The 8,333-nt window shown below is 42.1% G+C and overlaps 3 non-coding genes across 3 annotated transcripts; all 3 read left to right on the top strand.

Moving 5' to 3' along the window:
* The first annotated feature begins 370 nt into the window (after window positions 1-370).
* Window positions 371-443, top strand: trnak-uuu (transfer RNA lysine (anticodon UUU)). The gene has a single exon. It is a non-coding gene; the product is annotated as a tRNA-Lys (tRNA).
* Window positions 444-851: 408 nt separating this feature from the next.
* Window positions 852-933, top strand: trnas-uga (transfer RNA serine (anticodon UGA)). The gene has a single exon. It is a non-coding gene; the product is annotated as a tRNA-Ser (tRNA).
* A 1,941-nt stretch (window positions 934-2,874) lies between these two features.
* On the top strand, window positions 2,875-2,961 carry trnay-gua (transfer RNA tyrosine (anticodon GUA)). Its single transcript is given in 2 exon segments — window positions 2,875-2,911; window positions 2,926-2,961. It is a non-coding gene; the product is annotated as a tRNA-Tyr (tRNA).
* Window positions 2,962-8,333: the final 5,372 nt, after the last annotated feature.

Here is an 8,333-nt window from a genome sequence, read left to right as displayed (position 1 = left end):
ACATCAATCTATGAGGGAACACAGTGCAGATTACGTCTGTGAAGCGGGAAAAGGCGACGGTGAATTCAGGGAATGACAGAGTGCGGGTGTGGTTGGTTGACTGATTTTTAAACGTGAGCGATAGATCGCCGTAAGTGATCTGCCGCTCGGTTGACGGGGGTGATAAAGGTGAGAGAAGTAAATAAAGGTCTGTATCCGCAACTGTCAAAATCTGAGCTCTGATGTTCCCCGGTATTGGAGGTGGTTCCAAAGTCGGTTAGCTGGTTCAGGTGTGCTTGATGAGGGATGAACCTGCACTCACCTGCCTTACTGAACACCTCCCACTCCCCCTTGAGGGCCTACACCAAGAACTTGTTGCGCACCTTCACAAGCCAGGATAGCTCAGTCGGTAGAGCATCAGACTTTTAATCTGAGGGTCCAGGGTTCAAATCCCTGTTCGGGCGATGGAAAAGTCACCTTTACCTTGTGAGCTGTTGTGGCCCCGCTCTCTGTTGAAAAAATGAAAAGAAAACAATTGCTCGTGAGTTGGATTCGACATACGAGCTTTGCTTCAGCGCATGCACCAGAATTTCCTTGAGACCTCAGAAAAACCTGCCAATCCCCTCCCTGCAGATGTAGTCAGGAAGTCCTGCTGGCGCAGCTTCGCCGGAGGGCTGTTGGCTTTCGTGATCGTATAGTGGTTAGTACTCTGCGTTGTGGCCGCAGCAACCCCTGTTCGAATCCGGGTCACGGCAGGACACCACGTGTTGTTGATGTGATCCTGCCTGTCCCTTTTTGACGTCTCCGTTACATCGCCGTTACGCTGCTGGCTCATCCCTCACTAGTTAAGCCCAGAGGGCATGGAAGCTGTTGTAGTCGTGGCCGAGTGGTTAAGGCGATGGACTTGAAATCCATTGGGGTCTCCCCATGCAGATTCATACCCTGCCGACTACGGCTGCTGTGCTTTAGGCATTCGCTTTGTCGGCCGTACAGTTTCGCTAGCCGCTTTGTTGCTTTAACCCAAGTCGGTAGCATGGGATGAACAGAGAGTGAGAGAACACGATGCAGCCCTTTATAGTCTCCCACGTGTTTGTTTCGAGCGGCTCTGTAACAGATGGAAAGTGTTCCTGCCAGTACGCTCGCCTGCTTTTGCTCAAAGTGCAGTTGACATGCTCTCTCTGCTTTTTGTAAATGCGTCTTTCATGCGGGATTCCATCAAAACTGTGTAAAGAGCACCAGAAGGATATAGAAGCACTTGCCAGCTGTTGTACCTGGTCCGCGTGAACTTGCGGCTGTACAGCCATCTGAGAGATACAGTGGCGAAAAAGGGCCTGCCGAAGCCGCAGTCCTGTGGTAGCATGGTAGAATGTTACTTTCTGAGTGTGAAAACCACATGAGCACTTCTGGACCGCTCCAAGCAAGTTCAACTGGCCACGGGATTGCATCGGACATTTTTCAATCTGTAACACAAATGCATTTGTAACTAAACAATAATGGTTACCTGATCGACTCCATTAAAAGAGAAAGTACTTTAATTCAATCCACCTATTCAATGAACATCCCTCCCCCACCCTTTCTTTAACAGTCAATAGTTGCAAGGTATCACATAATTCTCAAAATACCTGAAATCAATTAATATCTGTAAGCATTGCCTTGTTTACAGGTTTGTATAACGTTTTCACACATTAACCCTGCTAATATGTTGGTTTTATTAGGTAAATGCAGTAAACAGACAGTGCAACTGTTGTAGGTAAATCATGCAGGTCAATGAACATTGTTTCATCGTGCAAAAAATCAAATAAACACATTCTTACCCTTTGATAAATCTCGTGCCACTTCTTCTGCCTCGGAGCTGGCCTGTTGCCATCTGATGGCCAGACTCCTGTGCTGGCAAACTTTCTCCTACGAGAAACCCATTCAGCGTCCGACATGGCTTTATGTGACCTTTTTGTAGCCATCTTGTCCTAAACCGTCTTGGACAAAGTACTTAATTAAATAAACATTAACACAAAACAAAACAGTGTTCATGCATAAATCATGCGATGAGGTTATGCATTCTTACCGTTAATACCGTCGTCAGAAATATACTCTTTGTTTGTAAAATAAATGGAGAGGTTCGTGCAGTGATGTTCGCTCTTAGGTCGTGAACTTTCTACTGTACCTTCCTGACCTCTGACACTCCCCCTTCATTCATTCCTCTCGTCATAGATCGTTCGCCTTCGGATGATTTTGGTAGCGGGGGCAGGGCGCCCTCGACATTCTCTTGCGCTACGATTGGTCAAATGTTGAAAATGTTGAACTTCCGCTCGGCGATTGGCTGCAAATGTTGAAGCGCTCTCCCCCTATTGGCTACGAATGTTGAACGCTGCAACGCGATTCGCCGCAAATGTTGAAGCGCTTCCACGCGATTGGCTGTGAGTTCAACATTCTTCAACATTTTGCCGGAGGATCCTTCGGCAGCTGGCGTTCAGGTCGCAGTCTCCTCTGGAGGTGTGGGTTCGAATCCCACTTCTGACATTGCTTTGCACATGCTGGAGCCTCCTCGTGCTTTGCATGGAAACTGTCGTTTGCTGAATTTGTGGCAGAGGTGTCAAACCCAGTTCCTGGAGAGCCAGTGTCCTGCAGAGTCTAGCTCCAACCACAGCTGCCTTGAAGTTGCTAGTAATCCGCTGAAGGGCTTGGTTAGCAAGAGAAGTTGTGGTCCGTCAGGCGGCAGCGTGCATTCTGCCTTCCCCGTCAGGGGATTAGGGAGGGCCAGTGGCGCAATGAATAACGCTTCTGACTACGGATCAGAAGATTCCAGATTCGACTCATTGCTGGCTCGTTGCACCTGTGCTCCTTTTTGTGCCATGGGACGTCCGCTGACCTGGTCAAAAATAGCTCAGTGGCCCCGTGCCTTCGATAGCTCAGTTGGTAGAGCGGAGGACTGTAGACGTCCCACTGGTTTTCCTTAGGTCGTAGGTTCGAATCTGGCTCGAAGGTAGCGTCTTTTTAACCCCTTTTAAATAACCATTGTTTATAAGGATTGGTCAAAATGCGCCATAGGGCATCCAAAACCACATTCCATGACCGGGAATCGAACCCGGGCCGCAGCGGTGAGCACCGAATCCTAGCCACTAGACCACCAGGGAGTACATGCGTATGACCGGTACTCCAGTTCCTGGAGAACCAGAGTCTAGCTCCAACCACAGCTGCCTTGAGTTGCTAGTAATCTTCTGAAGGGCTTGATTAGCAGGAGCAGTTGTGGTCCGTCAGGCTGGAGTGTGCATTCTGCCTGCCCCATCAGGGGGTCAGGGAGGGCCAGTGGCGCCCCAAGCCGCTCATCTGTCTAGCTCATTTTTGGTAGCACCGTCCGATCAGGACTCGCGTCGTTGCCAGAATTCTACCATCAATTAGATCACAAATTGATCAATGAGATACAGCAGCTGTTTCTTCATGCTTCCAGCTTTTCGTCCCGTTGTCGTAGTGGAGGTAAATTATTTAATTTACTTTTCTTTTTATGCGCAATTAAGAAAATAGGAATTTTATAATAGACTGTTTAGATCATGACCTTGATACAACTTGATACAACTAAGTAACGTTAATTTACATTCAAGTTAATATTGCTCGTTTAGCATGTGTTTATGATGAACGTTTGATACTTGATGAACGTTACTATTTAGATATTATACTGCCTTTTGTATTGTGAAAACTGAAAATGCTAGTAGCATACAAATGCAATTCTGAAGGCTTAAATAAAATCCTTTTTCTAAACATGCTACTATTTACTTAAAAAAACTAATGTTTTAATTAAAAATAATTTTGAAATAGGTTACTTGGACTGGAGTAAAGCATAAAGCAAGGCCATACACATTTAAATGACTTCAAAGGACTGAAAAAGTATCATCAATTAGCATAGGTTTATATGGCTCAAATAGCAATTAAAGAACATTAAATGTTAACAATAAACATCGTCTGTGCTTTAAATACAAAAATTCTGATTCTATCTTTTCTTTTTTTATAAATTCATGGTATCTGAGTATGTTTTGTTGTTGGTTTTTATTATAATAGATATGGAGCCTTGGTTTAGGAAAAGATCTGATGGGAATCTAAATATGTGTGACTCTTCAGCTGCTCTAAAAGTGAGGGAGGAGAACAAAAAGAGACCATGGTCTCGAGCCCTGTCCCTGGATAAGGTCTCTGAGTCTGCACGAAGAGCTGTATGATCTATTTGTGGTGCTGTAACATCAGGCCTTGTGAGTCCAGTATATTTTCAAGACCCACCTGTCATGCTTAATGTACCCAAGCATCGGTGGCTGATGCATGTGTATGCGTTGGATGTATTTCAAAGATTAGATGAAATCAAAGCCAGCATCACCTCACAGTTTGGGCGTGTGCTGAAGCTGGATTCCACCAAGAAGGTTGCATGTAAGCTAGCTGGTCACAGTGCTGGAACTTCCACTTGGGTTACAAATGTCGGCAACGAGTATGGCTAGGTGATTATGTCTGTGCTAACAGCCAGTGAAGGCTTTGGACTGGCACCAATGGCTGCTGGAATTATTAAAAGGTACAGAGATGCTGGAGTGCCTCCCCCTGAACTGCTGTATGTTGACAGAGACTGTTGCGGGTCTACTTATCTTAAAAAGATGTTTGAGGAGTGGACGAATATGGGGGTCAGGCTAGACATATGGCATTTCATGAGAAGAATTGCTGTTTGTTGCACAACAGACTCCCATCAACTGTATGCAACGTTCATGGCTCGTCTCAGCCGCTGTATTTTTATGTGGGACCAAGAAGACCTGCACAGGCTTATTGTGGCAAGGCGTGCAGAGTTGGAATCACAGCTCATGCAGCCTTCACATGATGATGTGCTACGACGCCTAAGCAAGAATGAGCTAGCCCTTCACTGCAAACGAAAAACGCGTGGAACAACTGAAACGGTGGATCTCATTACCCAGCTTATTCAGTCATTCAAAGGTGAAAGGGGTCGTGACACTTATGTCTCTTATTAATTCAGCTAAATTAATAATTAGTGTTAGTTCACAATATTTGTAATGGAATGTCTACGCTCACTAGCCATAATTGTGTTGTATTTTTGTGCAAGTTATTATTGTGGTATGCAGTGATATGGATGTAAAATGGATGTAAGATTTTTGGATGTAAGATTTGCAAATAAAGCAGAGCTGACCCAAATATAGTCAACAGTTCATTTCAATTCTGTCCCAGATTTATCCACAAACCAACACCTTTCTCTGCTCCTGTTTGACAGAAATTGTATTGAGTTTCATTATTATTATAGTGATGATTGAGTCATTAGTGATGAACATCTGCTGTTAACAAACAGATTCACTGCAGAAAAGATCAACAAAATCTGAAAAAAATAAATTTACCCAAGGAAACACAACAACTACAACCTGAAACACAACCCAGCTAACAAAAGTTTGTTATAAGAAAGTTCCTTAGAGGTTTTTCATGTGTTTGAATACGTTTTAAAAACATATTTTAATGTTTTAAGAATATTACCATCATGGTGATCAGTGTTTCCTTGATCAGTGTTTCCTTGATCAGTGTTTCCTCCTTTCCAACATCAGCTGAAGATGTTGAGGTTCTCTTTGGGAGTGACGAGGATGGATAGGATCAGGAATGAGTACATCAGAGGGACAGCACATGTGAGATGTTTTGGAGACAAAGTTAGAGAGGCCAGGTTGAGATGGTTTGGACATGTTCAGAGGAGGGAGAGTGAATATATCGGTAAAAGGATGCTGAGGTTAGAGCTGCCAGGCAGGAGGCCAAGAGGAAGACCAAAGAGGAGGTTTATGGATGTAGTGAAGGAGGACATGAAGGTAGTCGGTCTGAGAGAAGAGGATGCAGGGGGGGCGAGATGGAGGCAGATGATTCGCTGTGGCGACCCCTGAAGGGAACAGCCGAAAGGAAAAGAAGAAGAAGGTGATCAGTGTTTCCTTGAGTTGGGATCTTGACCGTTGACTATTACTTTATGTGATTGCTGAATCTGTGTGCTTTTAAAGTGCACTTGATATGGCAGTGCAAACAAGAACCTAACCAAATGGTGTTGGTATGGAGCTATTGACACCACTGTGATGTTGTATTTTGGTTCGGTACTTTTGTTTGGATTGTGTGCGCTATGCTGTTGATCCTGAAAGAACATTATAAGATCAGGGACTCTGATTGTATTTTGATGTCTAGAAAGATTTGTGAAAAATGGATGTATATTTATCAAAACACATTTTAGAATCACACAGACATCAAGAATCAGTGTATGAATCTCAGCAATGGTGAGAAACAACCAACTAATTCAGATAAACGGATTAACTGCAATGCATGCTGGGAAGTATAAATAAGTTTTGTGCTATGATGTTACCCAGCATGCATTGCAACATGAAGTTTTCGTTTACTGATTGTCACCATTGTTGAGATTCATACACTGATTCTTGATGTCTGTGTGTCTAAATTCTTCTTTTCTTTTAAATGTTTATTGGTTTCTGTTTTCACAAATCTTTGTAGACAGCAAATTCAAATCAAACCCCCAGATGATATAATGTTCTTTCAGGATCAGCAGCTCAGCAATTTATTCAGATTTAAACATTATTGTAATCTCCATGACCACCAACCAACAACATTCGATTAGATAATCATTTGCATTACCATAACAAATGTACTTTTAAAGTAAATAGTTACAGAGCATCGAAAGAATATAAGTCAAGGGTCAAGAGCCCAACTCAAGGAAACACTGATCACCATGATGGTGACTTTTGTCAGCTGGGAACGTTCTTAAAACATAAAAACTGACATGTTTAATATTTTAAAACGTGAAAAACCTCTAAGGAACGTTCTTATAACAAACTTTTATAAGCTGGGTTGTGTTTCAGTTGTAGTTGTTGTGTTTCTTTGGGTAAATTATTTTATTGTAGTTTTTGTTGATCTTTTCTGCAGTGATTCTGTTTGTTAACAGCAGATATTCATCACTAATGACTCAATAATCACTTCATTAAAAACATAATACTACAAATTGTTGATCTGGGTTGAATCTTAGTCAGAATTAAAAATAAAATTGTTGCTCATATCAGTTTTGTTTTTGGCTGACATGCGGCATTGCTTTGGCTTGCTTGTGGCCCAAACCTGTCAAACAGGAGCGGACTGCCCAAGTGCCATCATTCCATGCAGTATGTGGGCCAGATGAGGTGGTATGGGGAGTAAGGTGTGGGCCGGATTTGGGCCACAAAAATTTGCTATCTGGGCACGCATCACACAAACCTCAACATTGGTGACCATTATCAAAGTAATTCAGATAAACAGATCAACTGCAATGTATGCTGGGAGTCATGAATGAGTTTTGTACTATGATGTTACCCAGCATGCATTGCAGCATGAATTTTTCTTTTGTTGATTCTCACCATTGTTGAGATTCATACACTGATTCTTCATGTGTTTGTGTGTCTGTCTAGTTAAGCTGTTTTAACAGTTTGTGATTATATTTGTTCATTCGTAAATAAATTCACAGTGTTTTATAAGCTCATACTCCAGTAGCAGAGAACTGACATTGACAGTGAACAAGAGAAAACGAACTTTAAAATGAGTTCATCATTAAACAGAAGTGAGCCTCTGTCTAAGCTTGCTTTGAACCAATGATTGTATTTTAATACAGCTACATCAGCCAAAGAAAACTAATTTAACATTAAAATAAAAGAGTCAAAAGCCCAACTTAAGCAAACACTGATCACAATAATGGTGATTTTTGTGGGCACAAAAGTGATATTGATTCAGTTCCGTTAACATTCAGGACTTGCAACTTGGGACTTGATTGAGACTTGAAAACAATGACTTGGTCCCACCTCTGGTAATAAACAATCAATGTAAATCACAGCACCAACACTAAAATAACAGTATTATATTGTGCAAATTATAATGTCTCCTACAGTAATAAACTGTTGTTGCAGCTTACTTTAGATATGCTGTAAAATTACAGCTATGTGCTGGCAAATATACCTGCCAGTTGTTTACTGTAATTTAACAGGGAATTTTTTTACAGTGCAATTAATGGAAATCACAGCAGAAACGCTAAAAGCTTTCCTGTAGCTCAGTGGTAAGAGCATTGCGTTAACAACACAAAGTTGTGGGTTCGATCGCAGGGGATTGCACATACCTATGTATAAGTGTCTAGGATAATGCAATGTAAGTTGCTTTATAAAAGCGTCTGCCAAATGTGTAAATGTAAAATAACAGTGTTATATTGTGCAAATTATAATGTCTTTTACAGTAATAAACTGTTGTTGCAGATTACAGTAGGTATGTTGTAAAATTACAGCTATGTGCTGGCAAATATAGCTGCCAGTTGTTTACTGTAATTTAACAGGGAA

This window comes from Triplophysa rosa, unplaced genomic scaffold, assembly GCF_024868665.1.
Source record: "Triplophysa rosa unplaced genomic scaffold, Trosa_1v2 scaffold381_ERROPOS127416, whole genome shotgun sequence".
Lineage (NCBI taxonomy): Eukaryota > Metazoa > Chordata > Actinopteri > Cypriniformes > Nemacheilidae > Triplophysa > Triplophysa rosa.
This window is presented reverse-complemented; position numbering and strand designations above follow the sequence as displayed.